Raw genomic sequence first — 27,650 nt, 5'->3', positions numbered from 1 at the left:
GCGTCTTGAATCCGGGTGAAACGATTACAGCAGAGAAGTACCGACGACAAATTGACGAAATGCATCAAAGGCTCCAACGTATGTGCCCAAGATTGGTCAATATGAGGGAACCAATTCTCTTCCATGACAACGTTCGCCCGCATGTTGCTCAACTGACCTTGCAGATTGATTTTCAGCGAATTGTCTTTTTCGTCTAGGGTGAATAATGTTTATTCTTTGTTATTTTTCTGGAGGATAGGGCTTGGAGATTTTATGTATCTTTCGTACATACGTGACACCCGATTTTCCAATGTTCTGTGAATCCTTTTTCATGCTGATCACTCATTGGCAGTTTTCCGCTAATATTTATAGTATCAGGCTTGGCTCGCTTTTTAATTTAGTTAGAACTCTGCGTCGAATTTCAGAGTCTTTTGCCGATACCAATCCTTGTACGTATATAAGATTTAAATTCATCAGAACTCAGCGATTTTAAAATCGTCGCAAATGTCAAATATTCCTCGCTATTTATTTTAGTTAAATTCAAGTATTTCCAGTGTTTATGAAATAACGACGTTTTAAAGCTGAACAGATCTGTTAAGAGTTTTATAGTTTCAGGAAATGTTAGGTCACACGTTTTTCAGGGTAAAGTGTAATCCACGAATTTGTTGTCTTTTCTGCATCCTAGTTTTCGTATAAATAAGGGAACCTTTTTAGAGTCTACCTAATCGGCACGATCAATGTAATAACGTCCTCATACCTTCTAAAGTACGAGACAAAAGTGTTGCCTTTGTCTGGGGCGTAAATGAATTTTTTTAATAGTATTCTAGACGTGCTACTTTTTATGACTTGGTTTATCTTTGTTCACATCTTTGTAGTAATAAGTCTGTTTTATTCCAGTAACAGTTTTTGAAAAATTTCTTCCAATATCTGTTGTTGGTCCCTTTGGTATTTAACTAATTCAGTCTGTTTTCCTCCGTTTTAGCTTTTGTTGTTGTTGCATTAACCTTCCTTCGTTTTTGTTTCATTCAAATTCATCTGAAGTTTCCACATTTGTTTGTAAGCGGACTTTAAGTCCTCCATTGTTTCTTATTCCTTTTTAAGAAGAACTTTAAAAGCATGAAAAAAAACAACAAAAAAACAAAAACCAAACAAGCAATTTACTCTTTTCCACATAGCTTATTTTTGGTCTTAACGCTCAACACAATGCAGATCTTCAGGTAAAAAATACACCTCTCTCAATTAAAGCCCACTTTCTTCTCTTGGTAGGAAAAAAGTTAAAACCAAGTTCTATTTGTTACAAGATTTAATTTTATTTTTGAGAGAAAACCCAAGGAAAAAACCCCGGAAAACTAAGAAGTCAATTTTTAGTTAAAAATCAACCTACATACTTTTTATTTATAACTTATTACCCGTAGAACAATTTTTTAGTGTTAAAAAACAATCCTTTATAATCTTGTAGAGTTCCGTGCAATATTCAGAGTTGCTTATTGGTCCTTACAATTCTGACTCTTATGGTTCTACGGTACCGATTCTCTGATTGATTTGGTGCTTTTTTGGACCACTATATTTCGTATCAAGATGTATGTTGCTGAGGCGGATCCTTTGCAATAACACGTTGTTAGTTCGAATTAAGTTGTCGTGAAACATAGGTATTTTGAATTTGACTTTTCAACGTGTGTTACTGAATCCCTATTGCCGGTTTTTATGTGAACTCTGGGATACATGAAAACTCGTTTTCCTTCATGACTTCTCGAAACCTCGTTGCCAATTGTGGCCATATGAAAAGAACATAAAAGAAGACGCAAACAACAGGTTTAGGTAAAAAGAATATATTTTATAAAAAAGTGAAATACAAAGAAAGGTTGGCAGTACTTTCCAACTGGTACGTTAGGCAGTCTTTTTAAAAAAATTTTTTATTACATTTTCACCCCAAACAAGGCAAATTGCCACTTTGGTGTAGGGGGCTACTATCAGGGGCAACAACTACTGGGGTACTATGTAGGGATTTGGGCAGCAAGGTGTCGGTTCACGTTACACTTGAACTTCTGCATGTCAGTACTGTTGGGGAAGCAGGGACCTGGAATGGAATTCCAGAGTCTAGCGGTTCTTGTTAGATCACGATATTTCCCCACGAGAGTATTTGTCTACTGGTTTAGGTAATGGTTGGAAGAGTCGATTTTGCCTGAAAGGGTAAGTACTAATCATTAGTTTCTTCCTCTTTCGGAGTGTTTTCGATGACGATTTACATGTTTTTTGTATTATTTGGGTTATTCGGACTACAGTTATGAACTTGGGTATTATTCTCACAATATGTCGACCGATGTATCTTCCGGCCTTTTTCACGTGTATCTTGATGAACTGTGGAATCTTTATTTTGATTTATGGAATCTATATGGAATTTCAAACTGAAATCGCTATTCTATGTACGTATATGAAATAGTCAACCACCTCAGCAGGAACAACCTTCTTAGTGATACACATTATGGTTTCCGCTCTTCAAGATCTACCGCAGATGTGCTGACGGTTATATCCCACAGGATTAGTGAATCTCTTGACAAAGGCTTCCTTTCTAGGGCAATTGCTATTGACATATCTAACGCCTTCCGCAATGTATGGCATAAGGGTCTACCTCACAAGATTTCCAGCTACGGTATAACTGAAAATGTTTTCTCAATCATTAAATCATTTCTCTCCGATAGGCTCATAAGAGTAGTGGTAGATGGACAAAAATCGGAGGCCTGCAATATAAATGCTGGAGTCCCTCAGGGGTCAATCCTGGGCCCAACTCTCTTCCTGATCTACATCAACGACCTCCCTAAACACATACTTAAATCATTCGTTGACATCTATGCTGATGACACGACAATTTATGGCAACACATCAAAGGCTGTAAATGACAAAGTTCTCTCTGATTCTCTCTCCTCTGATCTCGAGCGCGTGGTTGCGTGGGGGAAGACGTGGCTGGTTACCTTTAATGCATCCAAAACCAAACTCCTATCCTTACATCATCAACGCTCTGATCCCCATCTGGCATCAATTGTGATTGATGGCTCTCGGCTGGGTGAGGCCCCGTGTTTTGACAAGCTTCTGGGTTTGACCTTTACTCCTGATCTGAAATGGAACACGTACATCAAGTCTGTTGCCAAGGTCGCAGGAAAGATGGTGGGATCCTTCTACCACTCCAGAAGATATCTCACTACTGATGCAATTTTCTATCTATATAAAAGCCAAGTACGTCCAAGGATGAAATACTGTTGCCATATCTGGGCAAGAGCTGCTAAAACAGCCTATCCTGCCTTGACAGAGTACAAAATAGACTTCGTGGCTTAGTGGGGGATGCCCTTTTCTCTACCCTGCTCCCTCTCTCCCACAGAAGAGACGTTGCGAGCCTATCCTTGTTTTATCGTTATTTCCATGGCAGGTGCTCATCTGAACTCCAATCTCTGGTCCCCCATCGCCAATCTTTCACGAAAAACATCCGTCTGGCTGAATCCACTGTGAAAAATTTCCCTCACTCTTTATCTGTGCCTAAATCAAAACGTGGATTCCATGAACAAAGCTTCTTTCTTAGAACTGCACGCCTGTGGAAGTACAACTTGGATGTCTTCCAGTCCAACGTTAACAAATTCCTAATGAACCGCCCCCTTAAGTAAACACTTCATCAAGTCTCCACACTAACGTACTGTACTTGCAATAACCCTTATCCCTGAGTGGCTTCCGGGCCTGGATAAGTGGTGATCACTGTGTAAAAAAAAAGTAGGTAGATTGTTCACTTTTTGTTAACCGTCACCATGAGTGCGTCCTAAGTAATTATTTACCATTTTCCTCTTATTTTGTATCGCACGAAGATACAAAGCACAACGGATAAAGCTGTTAAGTACATAAAGGTTTACTTCACAAGATCTCTAGCTGCGGCATAGCTGGAAATGTCTTTTCAATTATTAAATCATTTCTCTCTGATAGGTTCATAAGAGTAGTAGTTGATGGGCAGAAATCAAAAGCTCACAGTATTAATGATGGGCCCAACTCTCTTCCTGATCTACGTTAATTATCTTCCAAATCACATCCTTACATAATTCGTAGACATTTGTGCTGATGACACTAACATTTATGGTAGCAAATCTAAGACCATAAACGACCAAGTTCTCTCCGATTCTCACTCCTCTGGTCTTGAGCACGTGGTACAATGGGGAAAAAAGTGGCTAGTTACTTTTAATGCTGTAAAACCAAGCTTTTATCTTTACATCATAAACGCTCTGATTTACATCTGGCATCAATTGAAATGAATTGCTCTCGTCTTGGGGAGGCCTCATGTTTTTACAAGCTTCTGGGCTTGACCTTTACTCCTGATCTGAAATGAATCACATATATCAAATCCGTTGCCAAGGCCGCTGGAAAAATGGTGGTATCCTTCTATCGATCCAGTAGATATCTCACTGCTGATGCAATTCTCTACCTATATAAGAGCCAGGTACATCCAAAGATGGAGTACTGTTGCTAAAAAGACTTATCCTACCTTGACAGTGTTCAAAATAGACTTCGTAGCGTCATAGGAGATGTCCTTTTCTCTTTCCTGCAACCTCTTTCTCACAGAAGAGATGTTGCGAGTTTATCTCTGCTTTATCGTTATTTTCATGCCAAGTGCTCGACTGAGCTACAATCTATGGTCCCCCTTCGCCAAACTTTCACAAGAAACACTCGTCTACCTGAAAACACTATACATTATTCCCCCCCACTCTTTATCAATGCCTAAACCTAAACGTAGATTCCATGAACAAAGCTTCTTTCTTAGAACTGCACCCATGTGGAACTGTTTTCCGTTTCCCTGCTTTCTAGCTGACTACAATATGGTTGTCTTCAAGTCCAACGTAAACAAGTTCTTGGTGAGCTGTTCCACTTAAGTTAACAAATTTACCGAATTTCCATCACTAACGATTACTATATTGTCCAATTGACTACTGTACACTCTTTAACCTTTATTCTCGAGTGACCTCTGGGCCTTGATAAGTGGCGATGCCTATGTAAAAAAGGCTACATCCGTCGAAACTTAGCGGGAATAACATCAAAGATGCGAATTATAATTCGAACAATTTTAATAACACATAAAATTTTTGCTATATGTGATAATTTTTAGAATGTTAAATGGTATAATTATTTCCATAAACCAAAAACATTGCAACTAGCACAAAATGGTTTGTTATTCATTCTTAGAAACAGCTGCCCTTTTCTAAATTCACATACATTTCCCAACCTTCGGTTTAGCATCGTCTGGTACAATTCCATACAATAGTTTACACCTGTATTTGCATATAATTTCTCCCTTTATCTATATAAAGTGGCATGTTTCTTCATTTCATTGGCCTTGCATAAATTGCCACAACGACTTTCATTAATGATTAATGTCTGTATTAAAAGATCTCTTTTTATGTCATACCATTTAGTTAGTAACAAGATAGATAGATAGGTGGTAAGGTAGGTAGGTAGGTAGAGAGAGAGAGAGAGAGAGAGAGAGAGAGAGAGCTGGCTGGCTGGCTGGCTTCCTCCCACGCAAAAAGCGTCAACAATTGCTGTTATCGGTCGGTAGTGCCATGGCTGATTATCGAGAGAAAAGAAAGAAGGTAAGAAACACATCACTATATATATATATATATATATATATATATATATATATATATATATATATGTATATATATATATATAAGTTTTGTCTGTTCCCAAAAGAGAAAAAAAACGCGCACCAATATATATATATATATATATATATATATATATATATATATATATATATATATATATATATATATTATATATATATATATATATATATATATATATATATATATATATATATATATATATAAAAGAAATGTAACTGTTGGGGTTGTGACTCCTGAGGTATCATATTTAATGTCATGATACAAGAATTGTAACCTAATATGTAAGGTCATATTTGGTATCCGTGATTCAGGATAAAATAGACTTTTGTGGCATTGTTCGTCTGTCTGTCTAAGGAATGGTCTCTACAAGACTCCTCTGTCAAATTTTTGTATATAGACTTGAAACTTGATATATAGGGATACAATATAGTAATTAATAAGTATTGGCTCTATAATAATAAATAAGAATGCTGCATGAATTAAAATATCATATTTAATCGTATTTTAAGACTGGGAAATGCCTGACAACCTGGTAACACACACAAACACACACACACACACACACACACACACACACACACACACACACACACACAGGCCGATTGTTTCAATATGTTTCAAGATGGCTCGCTGAGTCTTCTACAGAATTTTCTTTTTCTGGCATGTATTTTTTCTTTCTAAGCAAAAAGATTTTTTTTTTCTGTTGGGTATATGCACGAGAAAATTTGGTATTTGCATAATAATTACGATCGCTTCTCTCTCTCTTCTCTTATGCATAAACTTGGCGAATTCTAACGTGAATGAAACACGGAATATTCTGTATAGCTTAATTTCCATATATATTTTTATTACTTACTACCTTGCTCTACCTATGTATTGAGCACTGTTGAAGTAAATACTTAAAGTTTACGCATAAAATTATACTGTCGTATATCTATTTATGTGATTAAATGAAGTAGTCATATATATAGTTTTGGAAGTTTTTAACCTTTAAAATTATACAAAAAATATTTTTTATCATTCGTTAGAAAACCATCTAGTCAATAAGTCATTTAATCACCTGCAATCACTGCATCAACTCGCTCTCGAATTTACTATAATACCAATAATTTATTTTTCAAGGGATCATCAGTTGTTTACCATGAAACACTGTTTTGGGGATTTAAAAACCAAACAGTATATTACATCATGGCTCATCAGCAGTGTTAATCAAACACCACCACCCTTAATCTTAGGAAGAAGACATCCTCAACATATATAAAAACAAGAAGCAACCACAGAATTCGCGCATAAGCCTGACGAATCCTATAGTTGGAGGAAACGCAGAATATTCAGTGTAGCTTAATCGCCATATATATTTTATAAATTACTATATATATATATATATATATATATATATATATATATATATAGTCATCCACATACAGTACTGTTTCGCTGTTTCACAGCTCATCAGTGCGGCTAGACAGGCAACTACCTCAAGCCAGGATTGAAACCCGACCGTTTGTACGGCAGTCAAGGCTCCTAACCATTACGCTATTGGCGGCTGCTTGAACGAGTAGTGAGTTTAACGATGTTTTGACATTTTGTCTCCGCTCGATTTGTTTACACAAATATATATATGTATAATTAAAATGAACGCCATTGACATATAGTGTTCATGTGTTTATTCCGAGGGGATATTTAATGTTTGGTAAGGCACAGGCAAATAAAATACATGGCAGTTCATAACATAACTTTTAATCGTTTGATCATCCATTGACTGAGTTCTTTCGCTCTAAAATTAAAGTCTTACACTAAAGAAAGAAAAAAGAAGAAGTTTTGAAGAAAGATCTTTTATTAAGATGTTGGCGTCATCAGATTTGATTGCAGAGGATGATGTTTCGAGTGACAAATATCTGGAGGCATAAGTCTCTTAATTTTTACATAGGCATCACCACATTATCAAGGCCAAGAGGCCACTCAAGGATAAGGGTTAAAGAGTGTACAGTAGAAATTGGACAATATAGTAATCATTAGTAATGAAAATTTGTTAAATTTGATAACTTATATGGAACGGCTCATCAAGAACTTATTTACGTTAGACACGTGAAGACAACCATATTGTAGTCAGCCGGAAAGCAGGACAACGGAAGACAATTCCACAGGCGTGCAGTTCTAAGAAAGAAGCTTTGTTCATGGAATCTACGTTTAGGTTTAGGCACAGATAAAGAGTGTGGGGGGGAATTATTGACAGTGTTTACAGCTAGACGAGTGTTTCTTGTGAAAGTTTGGCGAGGAGGGACCATAGATTGAAGCTCAGTCGAACACTTTCCATGAAAATAACGATACACCAGAGACAGACTCGCAACATCTCTTCTGTGAGATAGAGGTTGCAAGGAAGAGAAAAGGACATCTCCTACGAGGCTACGAAGTCTATTTTGAACTCTATCAAAGCAGGACAAGTCCTTTCTAGCAGCTCCTGCCCAGATGTGGCAACAATATTCCATCCTTGGATGTACCTGGCTCTTATATAGATAGAGAATAGCTTTCCCACCAAACTGAATTACTTCCCACTATCCGCTCGCTTTGAGCTATGTGACGCCACATACCAAACCAAGCAACTTAATCATTGTAATCGCACCGGAGAAAAATATCTTGGTTCCCTCAAAATGCCTTCACAAACTATATGAACTTATTCCTTCTAAAATGGCGATCACTTAGGTGATATTTGTCTTTAGGAAACTGGAAGTAGTCATGAATAAGAGGGGAGTGGTACAATTCAAAGCCGCAAATGGCCACTCCATCTACTGCAACTTGAACAGTGAAAATGAGCAAGTAATTTATATAAATAAAACATTAGATGTATGTAAGTCTGTGTGAAAATACTTAACCGACAAACTCTTAAACTACAGGTCACATAACACTGAAATAGTAATCATACACCAAGGATTATTTATAACGAGTAAAAACATTGTTTGGATGACTAACGCGTACAGAAATATGTCGCAATGAGAAATGCAAGATGTTCATTTCAACTTGCTGACATATTACTATTGACAGATTCTTTTGTGCACGCGCAAATTAATTCATAGCTTGAAGTTGTTTAATTTCTTATCTATCTGTTGGGTTAGGTAAAACTGTAGGGGACACTACTAGTGCGCTAAATGTTTTGGTTTTGTTTCTAGCTGATGGCACCTAAGTCATTTTTTTTAAATCTTCTGAAATATATAAGTTAAAATATCTAACAAAAACAAAGAAAATATGACGGACCTCGGCATTAAATAACAAAAACACAAAAAAAAGTTGATATGCTGTAAAACCTAACCTATAATCTAAACAATCCTTTCTCCTCAGATTTGATTTTCAAAATTTATGTGAATGATTAATTGGAATTTCCTTGGTATATTTCCCAAATGTATATACTAGTATCTTTAATCACTATAAATCTTTTGTAGGCTATCAGCACTTTATCATAGTATCTATTCTCAATTGTCCCATACAGAGTACCCCAATGTTGGGAACTGGACATCATCCACATTAAAATACAAACGAGAGTGGGCAAATAAATATGAACTTGTATCCATGATTTGGGCTGCTGTTTAGTTATTTAAGTATATTTAACATCTACCAACAAGGATGGCAACATATAATTTGTATAAGGCACTCAAATCGTTCTGCTGTGGAAATTAAACTACGAAAGAACGAAAGAAACATAAAATCAAAAATACAAACGCTAAAATAGAAAACAAAAATGAAAGGAGAAAATAAATAAAGCAATGTAGAAACAAAAGAAATAAATTATCTTTTAAATGAAGATTGATATTTTAGATCAGTGCTTTTCAACTATTTTGCCGAAGCGTAACCCCATGGAAACATTCTGCTGGCTCATGGAACCCCTATGCTATATTTTAGTTATCTTATGCATGAGGATATATTTCCCAAGAAGTAAACCCTGAGCAAATATTTACAATCACATAGTATTCACTACCCAAATAAGATCCCCTCACGATGTCTAACTCACATTAGCTTTTACGAGGAATAGTACACTTTCTCCAAGTGATGTTACCTCAAATAATAGCACGCAGTTGGATACTCAACCAGACTAGATAAATTCTTGTCCTGGAATCGAGTAAGACCAAGAGACCAGAACGAAATATATACTACAATATATGAAAATGTTTTTTTTTTTTGGGGGGGGGAAAGGAAAACTATATTCTCAATTTCTTTACTAACCCAGTGTTTAAGATATAAAGAAGTTTAATGGAACATATCTATGTCCCTCATATAGAGTTCAAGTGTTCCTATTTACAATGCCTCCCCACGGGACAGAGTTAGACACCAGGGTCGTTTTTTAAATGTGGAGAAAAGGAACAAAAAAATAAAAATTTTCTCAGTCGTGAAGGATTTCTCCTCTACTAACAGAGAACAAAAAATTGAAGTGTAGCATATGAAGAACAGATGCTACACATTGATCTTGACATAAAGGCCAAGAAGTTTGCTCCTTGATTTCTGAGCACTTTGACTAATGTAAATACTCTTAGGATTTTTAGTGCGATTCTTTTGGCGTTGACCGTATAAGAAGAATACATAAATATAAGTCTAATTGTGGCAAGGTACATTCATTTTTCAAATATAGCGAGTTTAGTTATGAAAAATTTAGTATATTTAAACAATAATTTTTATTTGAAATCTGCATATAACAATAAAATAGATTTTCAAAATTTAATTTAACATTCTGTTTATTTGTTATTTATATTCATTTAGAAATTGCGGAACTCCAGGATTGTACTGGTGGAACCCTAAGGTTCTACGGAACCCTGGTTGAAAAGCACTGTTTTCGATCATTCGGGCTATTATACACATCTTGGATGTTATTCTCACAACGTTTCGGCCGATTTAACCTTCGATATGGTTTAGATACATCTCGTTGACCCGCGGCGCAATGAAGGCAAGTGCTAAGTGACAGTTCTATGGTATTTTGAAGATTCAATCTCTTTTATAGGTGATACTTTTCATATCATTTTGTTTAAGCTAGGAATGGGGCATCCTACCGGATACAAAACATTCACTCGCTATATCATATAGAGGTCTGTTTTAAGATTCTAACCACCCCTTTAAGCGAAATTATTTGAATATCTCTTGCACTTGGTTCACCGGGTATGTTTGCCAGGTAGTTTTTGAAATTGTGCTCTTAAAATTACTGGAATGATGAAGACCTTCATAAGATTTCAGTCGCACATAAGACTTTGGTATTTCGTTATCTTTTTCCTCTCAGCCTTTTTCACCTCCTCATCATTAGGAACACTAACTTCTACTGAGGTTGCTGCTTTCTCCTTCTTGTCCCATATCACTATGTCAGGTTTAATAGCTTCTTTTTCTTGATACGTAGCTGTAGGGATTACATAGTAATATTGGATGCTGTCTGACTTATTTCCAACTGTTCTTTCCGGTATTTGTTCACAGAACTTGCTGCCGCATTTAATATCCAGCTTTTTACAAATTGTCCAGTGAAAATATTTACACAGTCCATTGTGTCGGATTGTATAGTAACCGCCCCCAGCAAAACCTTGCAGCTGGATGTCACGTGACTCACACTCTCTACTTCTGTGTGGCAGAACCTGTATTTGTCATCATTGCTTAGACCACTCATTCTTAAGAATGTAATGAGGAATTACTTAGACTTTACGACTGGTGAAACAAGACCATGCTACTCCATGGAGTGAATAAGAGATTCCATTCGAAGTTTCCATGCAAAGTTTGGCAAAAGGATTTTCAAGTTCGACGGAAGTTACATTGGCCGAAACTTTGTGATAATAACATTACAGATGAAAAGAGTTATTCGAATAGTCTAAATAATATAGAAATAAAGAATACAAATAGGAAAGGATGACGAGATAAAAAAAGAAAGGAAAAAAAGCAAAGGAAAAAAGCAAAGGAAACAGAGAACAGAAAACTGAAACAAATAAAAGCAAAAAGAAAAGCAAATAGCTAAATACGAAAATACTTGGCAACATTTGATCGATGATCTCACGTTATTCGCAGTGAAAAGTCGATTACGTTGCGGTTTTGTTGTCCTATTTGGACGCCATTACCAACTCAGATGATGAGCAAAACCACATGAAAAAAAAATGCAAAGTACAGGCAACGATGTTGATTACATGAAAAATGTCCTTTGTTCCGCAAACGCAAATTACATATCGTGTAAATGTGTCACACACACACACACACACACACACACACACACACACACACACACACACACACACACACACACACACACACATATAATTCCAAAAGAAAAAGTTTGTTCATGCGTTCATCGATATTTCGTCTTTAAATCAAAACTTTTTCAAGTTACTTCTATATCAATCATATATATATATATATATATATATATATATATATATATATATATATACATTTCATTTACCACGTAAATCTACTTTGGCTCTAGAGGATCTTACTCCACTTTATTGAGCTGATTATATATTAACAGTATTTGAATTCATATGCACCACCCTACATTATAAGGGTTAGCTCTATAATTAATTGCTCTTTGCATGTTCTGGATCAAACCATTATTTCTCTGTTTCTGTCTCTTTCTTTGTCTCTGTCTCTGTCTCTGCCTCTGTCTGTCTGTCTGTCTCTGTTTCTCTCTCTCTCTCTCTCTCTCTCTCTCTCTCTCTCTCTATATATATATATATATATATATATATATATATATAATGTAGTCAGAGATGGCTTCGTTGCCGGGTTTGAATCTATCTAGTGGTGACACCCTGCACTGATGGTTCCCGATAGAATCAAACACCAGTGTCTGTAGGTATTTAAAATTTATTACAGTAAATAATTATATCAGCCCCTTTTAAGAAAATCGTTTCTTATCGTTGAGCACTTTCAGTTGAAATAAAGTCGGTCAATTTAGCTCTCATGCGCAGATCATCATATAATGATTAGATCAATCTGACAGAAGTTAAAACATTTAAAAAGAAATGTTTTAATTGCAACAATATTTCTCGCGGTTAACAGTGGCCGAATGGATTTGGTCCTTGCTAATGGAGTCAGAGATGGCTTTGATGCCGGGTTCTATCTATCGACTTGTGTTAATCGTGACATTCTGTACTGTTGATTCCCGATAGGATGAAACACTAGTGTCTGTAGGTATTTAATAATTATTATAGTAAATAATTATATATATATATATATATATATATATATATATAAATATATATATATATATATATGTTAGACATTAAGAGAAGATTATAGATAGATATATAAATACCCGTTCACATACACCTTTCACGATAAAGCTAGAACCCAGAATTAGATAGAATCGAGCAATTGCATCGACAACGGACAACACCAGACTCAAAGTGGGGTTCGATGTACTGCATCTCATCAGTGACGTGCTCCGACATAGGCGCGAACCCAGGTCGTCTATCGTAGTTGTATAGGACGCGTTGTTTGTCACATCGTTGAATGTAGAACTGGATAAAAAAATATAAGAATTAAAAAAAATCAAGGCATAGCCAATTGATTGCGCCGTGGCCCATATGGTTAGTATTGTACACTTCATAAGTGCGACGACTGGGTTCGCGTCTATGTCGGAGCACGTCACTGATGAGATGCAGTACATCGAAACCCACTTTGGGTCTAGAGTTGTCAGTTGTCGATGCAATTGCTCGATTCTATCTAATTCTGGGTTCTAGCTTTATCGTGAAAGGTGTATGTGAACGGGTATATATATATATATATATATATATATATATATATATATATTAATGAAAATAAAGGGATGCAGTGTTTACCTGATATACGCATTGATAAATTTCAAACTAATATAAATAACATTATTTATATACAGAAAATTTAATCTTAAACGAATTAAAAAAAAGCTCAATGCGCAATAGAGAGTAGAGCTTATAAAATAAATTAAAACTGTAAGTTGAACTTTACAATCAAAATTTATTGTCCGACTGAATACTCCAAAACACAATTTAAGTCCTTATTCCGTTTCAAAGAATGATATTCTTGTTATTCTTCTCATCAGATGGCATAAAGAAATCAGCAAATTATATTTGTAGCAATGCCAGACTTTACTAAGTTATAAATTGCCAAATAAAGAGTGAAAAAATGTTGGATATATATAAAAAAAATATATATAAAAACAAACTGCGTATAATATTTCAGCTTGCATAATTATTCAGCCGAACAATAAATTTTGATTGTAAAGTTCAACTTACAGTTTTAATTTCTCTTATATATATATATATATATATATATATATATATATATATATATATATATATATATATATATATATATATATAAATATGTATGTATATATATACATATATATATATATATATATATATAATTATGTCATCAAAGTGTAAATTTTTAACAAAGCAAAACTTATCAGAATAAGAAAAGTTCAAGACTATGAAGGGAGCAAAAACAATTATATTAAATGCAAGATGAGAAATAAAAGTTATATATAACTTCATTATATCATCAGAATAAAAATATAGTTAAGGACAAATTTAACAAAAATCTCTTTCGGACATATTATTTTGAAGCTAAATGTGTGTACTTGTATTTTTGTATAATTGTATAATATTTCTTGTTGATTTTAGCTTCTTTATGATTATTTCTATAGGATTATATTTGTATGTGTATGTACGTGCCTTTTTTCGGCGGACACCTGTGTGTATGTATGTGTATGTATATATGTATGTACAAGTATTTGGATATATACTAGTGCCTATGTCTATATTAGCGAGATTATTGTCTGTATTCCAATATAGTCGATATGTCATCCAGTTCTTCCCAGTAATTTTGAATCTCTGACACAGTTTTTATCTGTTTGGTCTATTTTGACACGCCTGTTGTCTTGTTTTTTTTTTTTGTGTTTCCGTTTTTAATTTTTTTTTATTCATTCGTAATTCGTAACCCTAACCCTAACCCTAACCCTAACCCTAACACATCTAGTTTTGATTAATAACCCTGATACCCCGAATCTTCCGCTTTTCTTTTCTTTTTGACTATTCACCCTCCCATATTTCTATTTCAACATTCTTTTTCCCTATTCTTCACCTTTATTCTTTCTCTTTTTTTTAATTAAAAAAAACATTGATTAAATGTTTTTTTTAATTAAGAAAAAATTAATTAAATTTTTCTTTTTAATTAAAAAAGAATTTAATTAAAATGTTTCTCTATTTGTTTTTTGTTTTTATTATTTAGTAAACTTTCAATTTTGTAAACTGGATTTTTATCGCTGGTTTCCAGTTTCTGGTGTTATATATATATATATATATATATATATATATATATATATATATATATATATATATATATATATATATATCTTCATATATGATTTTCCTATCTCTAATTGCACCGTCTTTTTTTTATTGGTTTTGAAATGAAGTTTTATACTCAAATATCGAATCTGTAATCTGAATTTAAAAAAAATATTTTGGATGCGCTCACCCTTTGTTTTGATAACAGATTTTTCATCTTAGATTTTATTTAACAAGAACATGACCTTGCCGACTTTTGGAATTATTTTACTGATCCCCTGTTTTTGAAGTGGTCTGATGTATGCCACTTATCCGATAATCAAATTTGATATCCCAATATACATCTTTATCTTGATCGGAGTGAAACTCACACATTTTTGTAATTCCACTAATTACCTTGTCGTTTTTCGAAATTTTCTTCCTGGATCTTTCAATTTTCATATCAACCACATGATTATAGCAGCATTCGAAGGATTTACAATACATTCTGGATTTACGAGGATTGTACTAAGATTTTATGTTCCACAAATGTTTACCTTGTTGGATTTGTAAACAGTTACCGTATTATTCGCCTTGAAACCTTAAACTAAAGACTTCACTGGAATTTGTATGTGCTTCTAAGGAACTAAAAACTTGGCCATGTGACGTTACTTCGTTTTGTATGATTCAGATTATCTCGACTAGTAATAAACATAATATATCTATATCTATATAATTATAAAACTCAAATGACCTTCTAACGAGTGATGTAACCCACTTTCCGGTTTACGACATCCGGTTGCGCATGCGCGCATAAACATTAACCCATAACAACGTAAACAAATAAACACAAATCGCTTCTTTTGCAGATTTTGACCTGCGCACTTAAATATTAAAGTTATTATTTCGAAATTATTATTTTCCATGGGAAGAGTGGGGGTGTTTTGCAACTATTCTTTATTACAACTATACAGTCGCTATTTTCTTACAACTAAACAACTTTAACCCGTTGACAAACATAAGAACAATTGTAGTAAAGCCAAGACTACTACTACTACTACTACTACTACTACTACTACTACTCTCTATCCGTCCCATTTCCTTCCTTCCCTCCTTCATTCTTTTTTATTTTTTGTTTACATTTCTAAATACAAAATAGTTGTGTGAGAATGGTGAATTTGTTGACACATTTACTAATTTGTTTCAACATTAGTTTTATTTTATTTTATTTATTTAGGTTTAATTTTTTTGCTTCAGGTTTTATTGATTATTTTTTTTTTAGATTTTAAGTTTCTATAACTTGGTTGAAGGATTCCAATATGGGTTTTTCATTCTTATATTTCTCATCGGTAGGTTCATGTGCGTTTTTGCTGCTAAATGACTTTCGTCGGCGTACGATTCGTAGGAAAATAATGTTTAATTTTCGATTTTTGAGCGATTATTCGGAAAAATAGGTAACTTTACACGAACAGGGAGGATTTTTTTTTCATGTTTGAGTGATCCGTCCGTGATTTTTCATTTTAATATACTTTCATAGAAATGTTTCTGTCATGTCCAAAAAACCCTATTTTCTTTACGTCGCAAGTGTCACGCTCATACATGAATTCCATAGCTAATATTACATACTGGCCCAACGGGTCACGGGCAATAATGATATGTAGTAATAAATGGTGATGCATATTAATAAGTAGTAAGAATGTAGCGAGCCTGTCTCTGTTTTATCGTTATTTTCATGGCAAGTGCTCGTCTGAGCACCAATCTCTAATCTTCCCTCGCCAAACTCTCATGAAAAACACTCGTTTAGTTGAAATAACTATCAATAATTTCTCCCAATATTTATCTGTGCCTAAACCTGAATAATTTGTTCCATGAACAAAGTTTCTTTCTTAGAACTGTACGTATTTGGAACTCTCTTTCGTTCGCCTGCTTTCCAGCTTACTATAATTTCGTCGTCTTCGAGTCCAACGTAAACAAATTCTTTAGAAGCCGTCCCTTTAAGTAATCCAATTTACCAAACATTCCCTATTAATGATTACTACGATATTGCCCCATTGATTACTGTACACTTATTAACCCTTATCCTCGAGTGGCCTTCGGGCCTTGATAAATGGCGATACCTATGTAATAAAAAGGTTTAGGACTCCTAAAATTCATACTAGAATTATCAGCAACGAACAGTTGCGTAGTGGATAAATATTTCGTAAAAATCAGATGTAATTATTGTAACACTCTCCTGAAGATTTAAAGAATTGATTATATAATGTTAAATTGAATTAAAAAAAAAATTAATGCTGCAATATTTGTTATATATTTTACTAGAATATCTTGTCCTTTTCCTTTCCAGTTTTAACAACTAGCCCTTTACTTTTCCGTATTTAAACTGAATCATATTACTTTTCATGCTCGCATTTTTCTATTGTAATCTATGATTTTTTCAGGTTCCCAATAAATTCAATTGTTCTTTGTTTAATTTCAATTTTCTTTTTATTTGTCCCATAAACATAACATACACAAATGTAATAACAATGTACGGCACTTGTCTGCTTCAATAAAAACCTCTATTTATCTCATTTTCATCCTTTCATTCTGTCTGTTTCACTTGCTATTTCTCTTTTTGTGACAGCAGTGAATTAGTAGCAACAGTAGTTGCTGAGCGACGTGGTTTCTATGGGAATCAATCATGAAAACATCGCTCACCTCCTTAGTTTTTTTTTTTTTTTTTTTTTTTTTTTTACAATTTTGAACATCATAACTTTTGTTTTACTAAACGAAAATTGAATTTTTTTTTCAGAATATAGCTGATAAGGAGACCTATACAATGTAATAATAATTTGAAATTTGGTCGAAAAATGAGTGAGCGGTGAAGCTTTTAAGTTGTTCTAAATGACTAAAACTGCCACGTAACTATATATTCAAACACTATCGTGTTTGAATGATACCAGTGAGTTTTGCTTGCTAAATATTTAACACTTTCAACTGCATAGAAAGAAGAAGGAATCATTACAGTTATTTATTGCTGTGTTATTATCATACTAAAAAGAGGAAACAAGATTTTAGGGTCATGAGTATCAAATAGAGAATGCTTATGCAGAAACTGATCAAATAGACCGACGTTGGATTTGTCTGCCAGAATTAATGGCGGGATAGAGATCTTTGTGTTGCTCTTGCGTTTCTCAGTATGTAATGGTTTAGATTGTTTCTATGCCGTCCAGACAGATATATACACATAGGAATGACGACATGAATATTCCATATGTGATTCCACTGTCATTTCTTTTACCACTTGATATTATTCGAAACGGAAAATCCATTTCGTCTTTTCCTGTTCTGTTTGAATGCCATTACCGGACCAATTGATGACCAAATAATGTAGCATAGAAAATAAGTCTACCAATGTCAATTACCTGAAAGAGGATTTTTTGTCTTTGTCCATACAAGAAAAATACTTTATGAAGGCAACTATTTCATTCAATATAATCGTCCGCTATTGAATCAAGTAAGAGAGACCTAACACTATAATGCCCTTTAGTAGAAGTCAAATAAAACGCCAAAGTTTTAATCGAGGAACTATGATTATAGATTCTTATTTAAGTAACTGTACATTAATGCAAGCGACCGCTATCATGTTATATTAATACTTACCGTCTTTATGTTTGTACGCAAACCAGAAATAAAGAGGGAACGAGAGAGAGAGAGAGAGAGAGAGAGAGAGAGAGATAGAGAGAGAGAGAGAGGGGGGGAAGAGAATGAGAGAGAGAACGAGAGACAGAGAAATTTAGTTAATTTAGGTGTTGGTCCACATCATATCAACCTCTTTCTGTTAATTTATGCCGAATATTTTCATTTTGGAGGACGCCTTTATGCTTAATGTATTTATTTGCTTCCCCACCAAAGCAAATTAGCCACAAGGCCGTTTTTAATGTGGGGTAACAACCAGCTCTCCTAAAAGTAGGCAAAAAGGAGCCACTCTAGTTACCAAAAATAATAATTGTCCCAGTATAGAGGGGTTTCCCCTCCATTGACTGGTACAAATTATCTTAAGTGCAGCATCTGAAGAACAGATGCTACACTTTGATCCCGGCCCGAAGGCCAAGAACAACAGAAAAAAAGGCAAGCCTATTATGCTTAACTTTCTTCAAATATCAACTCATAGTATTTGGTTTGGCTATCTTCATGTAGAATATCATTGCTTTTGTTCTCGGCCCAGCAGAACATGATTGCGCCCCGCAAAAGAAAATGAAATTGGTAATAAATCTTTCTTTTTACCCTGTAACCTTTCTCTAAGATGTGAGACTACTAGTCTCAGTCTTTTCTGTAAATACTACTATGGCATGTATTCTTCAGAATTATCTGAACTACTCCCGGCTTTCTTTGTTTCGGCTCGTTTGACTCGTTGATGTAGTGGTTTTCATCACTTCGCTGTTTTGATACCTCATTGTAATACATGATTCCTATTCCAGCAGCTTCCTTCCAAGAACGGCACGGTTGTGGGACTCTCTTCCCGATGACTGTTTTTCACCTACATATCACATTGGTCTTTTAAAGACTAATGTAAATATACATCAGCTATCTTTTCGACAATCGTCTTTTGCCCTTGTTATTTCCTTACATCAAGCGGTTTTACGCCTTGTCTGGAGCAATTTCCATAAAAAATATCGATTTGAATTTTTTCCTCAATCTAGACTTAGATGTTCGGGATAATGCCATAATGAACATGGCGTTGACTGAAATTATGGTTAGGGATATGCGCTAGAACTTTTAAACAGTTTCTGCGGCTTCCCTCATATGAACCGTGCATCGATTCATCGGTATCGCGAACTAAGCTGTAATTCTGTGGCTGACAGCAGATTCGGCAATTTCGATGGGGTGAAAACGGACATGGGTGAATTTACAGATACATCCTCCTTTTGTCGGGGGACAAAACACAAACAAACAAACGAATCATCAAATTTAAGAAACATTACAACATGATCGTTTTCAAGTCCAAACTCTTGTTTTTTTTTCTCTCAGTCGTACTTTTGAAATATTTAATTAAGACTATGATAGTTTACTTTGAGTATTGCTCATAAATAGGTATGCAATGCGGCAAAAAGATAAAGTCAACTTTAATAAGAACTCGCTTCTTTTAAGTTATACTCAATCTTTCATTATAATGCTCGCAGCTTAGCTGACGCCATGTTTAATTTCTCGCCTGTTTCTCACAGAACAAATGTTGTTAATCTTTTTCTTCTCCAATATATTTTCATAGTAGGTGCTCGACCTACCTCTAATCTATGACCCGCCATAAAATATTAACAGAAAAACTGATCTAGCTACAAGCGCTGTAAAAAAAAATTCCTCTGCATTACCAGAGCTAAATGAAACTTCCATAAGAAAATGTTTTCATTTTGAAAACTGCGCGTCTATGAAGCACAAACGATACAGCCAACTACAACATGAACATTGGGATTGTTGCTTTCAAATTTCTCCTTTGGCAGGGATAACATTTACCGATGTATTCGTTTACTTCTTTAAATAAACAACGCCAGAAATATTATTGTATTAAAGTGTAAAATCTCTTTTCTAAATCCATGTAAACATCATGGTCTAATATTGGACAACATTTCTAAACCGGTTGTCGCTTTGGTTCAGTGTATAGCATGACCGGCTACTAATATCAGTGCCGCGGTTTCGATTTTCACCATTTCCTTTTACCTTTTTTTATTTTGACTTTTATATGTTATTATGTCATAATTTTACAAAAACACTTTTATTAAAAAAATACAGAAGAATGTTGTTGATGTGCGTAACGAAAATATCATATTATATATATATATATATATATATATATATATATATATATATATATATATATATACTATGTTTGGTCCTGGATATGACCTTAAACTATATCCAGTCGTGAGGCCCCAGCTTGCGGGATTTGGGGAGTGTGAAGCCACCCTTTATTTGCCATTGCTCCCAGGTCCACTCTGACCCGGAGTGGTAGTACCTGTTAGGGTTCCAACCATGCGTTAAATAGAAATTGACTTGAAAACAACAAATATATCCTATCAAAAAAATTTTCTTAAAAATCTTTGGATTCGGCATTAAATAACCTGAACAGGGTTGATATGCCGTAAACAAAACCAACCAACCAACACTATGTTTATAGATTTCCGTCTTTCTGGTAGTAATTTATAAGAATAATTTATTTAAAAAAAAGTAATAGAAATCATCACTATCTCTAACGACCTCGAGTTTGCTTAGCCTGTAAAATGACAGCAGAAAATGTAGAAAAGATAAGCATAATTCTGTAGGTTGCTAATTGGTGAACGTATTCCACTAATTTTCTTATGTACACAATAGTTAACTGTTAAAAAAGACGGATTCTAAAGCATGAGGGTTGAGTTTTGTTTTTTTGTTGGACAGCCGAGACCGAGAACGAACGGTGCAAGATGATATTGAACACAAGAGTAGTTGTTGCAGTTTGAGAAGAGAAAGAAGAAAAAAAAGACTTTCGTAGTCGTATCGACAGGAGGACATTGTAACAATGTTATTTGTTTTGTTCCCTTTTCATTTTATTATAGTATTTCGGCGTTTTTATTTTACTTTATTTTTAAGTGACTTTAACAAGGGCAGACAGATTAACGACCTACGTTTTTTCTTGTTTTTTCTCCTCACATGTTAATTAATATTAATTAACCAACTTTTGTTTTTAAGAAGCTGAGGGAAGCACCTGGATTTCTCTTAAAGTTGTCACCAAGAGATTAAACGAAGCAAAAGGACATTTTTTTTATTGTGATGCTGATGATTTGGTGACAATGAAGCCACAATTAAGCAGTTGAAGAGACGAAGGCAGAAGAATGGAGAACATATCGATTTTGGACTCACCGAATCCGTGGAATCGGATGAAGAACAGCTTGACATAACGTTAGAAGGTTCGCTTGTAAATGGAGAAGTGTTGATCTCTGGTGGGGCTAATTGGTGTATGACGGGACGGAGCCATCTCCCTAAAGGAGTAAAAAACATTGGTGACTGTAACCTATGGGGTCCTCATCGTATATCCAACTTGTGCGAGATGAGTACGTATCTGATTATGTAGCATGTGACAGTGTGATAATTACTGCTGAAGGAAAAGTTATTACTTGTGGACGCAATGAAAAAGATCAGATGGGTCATGGGGGTACTGTCCGCAAAGACCTCCCAATTCCCGTGGAAGGCCTCTCAGACGAAGCATCGATGCTGCTTGTGAGAAAAATCATACTCTTTTCATAACTGAAAAGGACAAAGTATTCACGTGTGGTGACAATAAAATAAGGCAACTTGGCACTGGGCACTAGAGTACTTGCGTGTTAACTCCTGTCAAAATCAATTATAAAGGTTCGCCAATCAGGAAAGTTGCTTGTGGTGGTGAATTTAGTATGCTAACAGATAAAAGGATGTTGTATCGACAAGAGGACGGTTTAACAGTCACTTTTTTGTTCTCTTTTCATTTGATAAAAATACAATTTATATAGAAATTTATTTCACAAGCTTTTGTGTAGACACTTTCTATACTTGTAAAAAATAAAACATAATAATGCAGAGAAAGGAGAGAGAGAGAGAGAGAGAGAGAGAGAGAGAGAGAGAGAATAAGGCTGTTTTCTCTCTTTGTTTCGTTACCCTCTCCCTCTGTCGGCTGGAAAACGGAATCAGTCTTGGAAGCAGTAGCAGCATCAGCCTCATCGTCGTTGTACAGTGTTAATACAACTTGATTGTAGTAGGAATAATGACAGTACTATTAGTAGTAGTAGTAGTAGTAGTAGTAGTAGCAAAGCTATAAATTGCCTGTTCGAGAGAGAGAGAGAAAGAAAGAGAGAGAGAAAGAAAGAGAGAGAGAGAGAGAAAAAGAGAGAGATGGAAAGCGATCGAGCGTTTAAGGCTTAAAATCATATTTTTTTATGTAACAGGACTAAAAATTTCTTATACTTTTTCGTCTTTCTGTTAGCAACTTATACGAATAATTGATTAAAAAATACAATTTATATTAAATTTTCTTTCGCAAGCTTTTGTGTAGACACTTTCAACACTTGTCATCTTACTAAGCATAAATATTAACAACATTACATTTTTACAATTCCTCTGTTGCAATTATAATATTTGTTGTGAAAATCCAAGGTTCAACGCAATAAACAACAAGAAGAAGAAGAAGAAGAAGAAGAAAAATTAAGAAAAATCTTTACGATGTACAATGTACATACTCGACACGGAACTAAAACATCATATTCCAAAAAGTTACGTAATTTGATCAAGTGGTTATTTTATTTATTTCTTTTTTTTTCAGGAAACCATTTTTTTTTGTTTGCATTTTTTTTTTGTGATTTACATAGTAAATCATAATTAGAATATGATTTATCGCATGATTGGTATTATTCGTTATGAGCAGCGAAACTTACCAAACCTGTTAATTTTTCCCACCATATTAGCCACTGAAATACAACTAAGATTACTAACAAATCCGCTACTTATTTGCTCTATCTCATATTCCAATTTTTGACCGTTCCGCATGAGCATTGAATATATGTAGACGCTGGGGTTTTAACGTTATTTTCTTGGCCAGTCGAACTATTGTTGAAATATGAGCATCTTCCTCTAACGCTATATATTCATTTCTTCAAATCAAATAAAATCTCCTAAATCAAAGTACATTCTTACTCCATTTTGCCTAAGCCAATCACAATCTAGTATTACACTTCTGGTGAGATTCTTCACGATAAAGAATTCATGCTGTGTGGACTGGCTTCCTATTCCTATACTTAATCGGGAGAGACCTTCCACATTTAATGGAAACCCATTCGCTGTCCTTAAATTCACTACTTTTTCTTAGTTCAGGTTCCTGTCTAAATGCATTGAAAACACTACTATTTATGACAAAATGCTTTGCTCATGTATCCACTACAGCTCGATAATTTCTTCCTTCTAACCTAATCGTAATGGAATTTGTTGCGCCCATGTTACCGATTACGTACGTCAATAACGTCTTGTTCCGTTCGTCGCTGGATTTGTCGTTTACATTTTCTCCATATGTACAATGGAAATACCTTATAATCTGCCTATCTCTTTTCTTCTGCCTAGTCTTATATACTAGGCCCCTATTTTCTACTCGATTGCCTCTTTTCCGTCTATCGTCGTATTTTGGGAAACTGGCTGAACCCATGTTAGGAAAAAGATCGAAAATAAGAAAGAAATATGTTAAATCATATTGTAGACATGTTTTGCCGGAAGTGACGGCCAGCTGATCGGATCTGCGTGTGAGTTACATGATCAGATTAGCTGGAGTCAGTGAGTTTGGGTTTGGACGTAAAGAAGAACAGACGGCTTAACAGGTCATCCCCTCCCCTTCACAGAGGGGGGCGCTGACGTGTGTGCAAATAAGAACCAAGCAAGCAAAGACATTCACCTTCCATTCTTCTGGGATCGACATCTGGAAGGTGAATAAAACCAATCATCGTCTTGGGTATGTCAAAAATAAATGTACCACACACACACACACACACACACACACACACACACACACACACGCCCAAAAGAATATGGACAATTAAATATGAATATACCACAAATAGACAGAACATTAGACGATCACACAACGGTCCCCTTTTATGATAACAACACAAAACTCACGGCTTCAACTTGAATTTGCCGTCTAGTGTGACAAACCTCCATAAGTTTGTCTTGATAATCAGGGTTTACGTCAAGCCGAATCTTCTATCTAGCTTCTGCTAAGGCTTTCTAATATGTTGCTTGAAGTTACGGAGGTTCGCCCGTCCTCATAGGCATTTTTACCTCTTTATCTCTGAGGCTTTCTATAAAAATCATAGAATTTGTTTTTGAACAAATGCGTTACCTGTATTGCACTATATGCCTCTTCTGCTAGTCTTACTTTTCTCTGTATATAATCTTGTATTCCTTCTGCTCTACCATTGTACTATATAGTCTTTAGGATTTGCGACAATCCCATAATAGTCTTCTAAGGACCGTTTTAATTCTAACCATGTAACATTTCCATTGCTAATCGTTAGTCTATTTATAGATTTACCGACCTGACCTGTTATTGTTAAAAGAGCTACCGGACATTTTTCTTCGTCCACCGCCCCGGCTATTCTTAAATACTTTTCTATATATTTTAGCTACACCTTATATCCTCCCCTCCGTTCCTTCTATGTTCTAAAGGTCTTATATTCATTAGAAGGGTTTCGCCTCGTAGAAGCTTCGAAACTCATTGTACCACTTGTTTTTTTTTCTTTTCGCGCGAGCGGTGAATTGGTAGCAACAGTAGTTGCTGAAGCGGCGTGGTTGCTATGGAAACCAGTCATTAAAAACGTCGCTCACCTCCTTACTTGTTTTTTTTTTACGATTTTGAACACCAGTAAATTCATCATAACTTTTGTTTTACTAAACGAAAATTAAAAAAAAATATTTTCACAATATAGCTGAGAAGGTAATCTATGATATTTGTTTGAAATTTGGTCGAAAAATGAGTGAGCGGTGGAGCTTTAAAGAAGTTCTAAATGAATAAAACTGCCACTTAACCATATATTCAAACACGGCAGTGTTTGAATGATACTATTTATTTACAATATATACGTTATCATAAAGAGATTAATCTACAAACGGGTCATATATCATATATATATATATATATATATATATATATATATATATATATATATATATTAATTCTGACAGTTACTATGTATATATAACAGATGTATATATATATATATATATATATATATATATATATATATATACATCTGTTATATATACATAGTTACTGTCAGAATTAAGAATGACAGATGTATATATATATATATATATATATATATATATATATATACATATACATCTGTTATATATACATAGTTACTGTCAGAATTAAGAAGCTAAAAATCCTATTATTTTATAAGTATTCAATTGCTATCATCTCTTAAAAAATGCGAGTCAATTCATCCCGTGATTTTTTTTGTTAAAATAAAATTTATAAAAAACAATTAAACGAACAAACTTCCAAAATATCAGTTTATTAAGAAAAACAAGTTTGGGTGTAAGTACACATGCAATCTTCAAACAAACAATTTTAAGAGCTGCTGTCATATCTGATTGCACATCAAATTGCCCCCATAACATTTTTGAAAGCCTGGCAAAAGTCCTCTTTATAAAGAGAAATTATGAGCTTTTCCATAAAAGACCCTGGCACTATGCCGTCTAGTGCAACAATGCTTCGGTGATATAATATCCAATGGAATTTTCTGTCGTTTTCATGTTTATTTTTTCAAAATTATTGCCTTTCTTGTATTAAAATATAAGCGTACATAAATGAAGGGTTGCAGAGCGATCTAATTAATGAAGAGGTCATTAATGAAGAGGTCAATATCTGGGCTTACACTGATGATATTACCATTGTAACCGACTTCAAATCTTCCGAGACAATGGATACTCCCAGTGAGAACAGCTGCGCACGTAATTGTAAAGCAAAGATTGCGGAATCACAACCGAACCTTGCCTGAATCGGCTGCTTGATTCCAGTGACAGGGAAAGAAACAGGACAAACGAAACAGTGCCGAGACAAGTGGAGAGCATATATGGTATCTGGTATTTTCGAATGATCACCCATTTTAATACTAACCAGGATCAATGTCGCTTAACTTTTGTTGTCTAACGGGAACCGGTGTGTCAACATGATTATGTCGAATAATTTGTCTGCAAAAGAACCACTTAAAATGTGCGTATATCTGTTCTTGTTGACAGTAAAGGCTCATCTCTTAAGCGATGACATTATGATTTGCATGATACGTTTTTTTTATTTTACAAAAAAGTCGTCACTTATAAAAACCAGGCCACTCGAGGATAAAGGTTAATGAGTGTACAATAGTCAATGTGACAATACCGTAGTAATCTTTAGTGGTTTAAAATTTGGAAAATTGGATTAAAAGGGGCGTGCAATAAGTAATGCCCCTGACCCACTTCCAGTTGTCTGATCTAGCTGAAACCTTTGCATGTGCAATGACTTATATCTCTACAGGCTATGTGGAAAATTACAGCTCTGAACTAATTGTGGTTTCTGTTTTACAGGTGTTTGAACTGAGTCAGGTGTGAAATGGAGCCTGTTGAATGTTGAGCAGTGATCCGGTTTTTGTATTTGAAAGGACGCATACCACAGGAGACATTTGATGAAATGAAAGAAATTTATTGTGATAATGCCCACTCATATGGCCTTGTAAAACGCTGGCATCGTGAATTCAAACATGGCCGGAAGTCTGTGGAAACGGCTCCCAGACCTAGTCGCCCCTCTTCTGCCATTCATGAGTCATCTGTCTGTCAAGTTGAGGCTGCCATTTTGGAAGATCGCCGCATTACTATTCGCTAAATAGCACAAGATGTCAAAATTAATACAGGGTCTGTGGAAACTATCATTCATGACCATTTGCATATGGTGTCTGCTAGATGGATTCCCAGGTTGCTAACACCATTCCAGAACCGAGAACGCGTCGAGTGCTCGAGGATGAATTTGGAGATGTGCCAAGAAGATTAGTCAAAGTTTTTCAAAAGACTGATTACACAGGATGAAACCTGGATCCATCACTATGACCTAGAGATCAAAACCCAGTCAATGCAGTGGAAGCACTTGGACTCACCACCTCCAAAGAAGGCAAGGTTGCATCCCTCCGCTGGCAAGGTCATGCTCACAGTCTTCTGGGACCAGGACGGAGTAGTAATGACAGATTTC

At 34.8% G+C, this 27,650-nt stretch overlaps 1 pseudogene; it reads left to right on the top strand.

Annotated features, from left to right (window-relative positions):
• The window catches only part of LOC145292806 (protein RCC2 homolog), a 45,947-nt pseudogene extending 19,517 nt beyond the window's left edge, over nucleotides 1-26,430 (top strand).
• Nucleotides 26,431-27,650: the final 1,220 nt, after the last annotated feature.

The sequence above is a fragment of the Euprymna scolopes genome, chromosome 14 (genome assembly GCF_053919585.1).
Source record: "Euprymna scolopes isolate OS-2025 chromosome 14, ASM5391958v1, whole genome shotgun sequence".
NCBI lineage: Eukaryota > Metazoa > Mollusca > Cephalopoda > Sepiida > Sepiolidae > Euprymna > Euprymna scolopes.
This window is presented reverse-complemented; position numbering and strand designations above follow the sequence as displayed.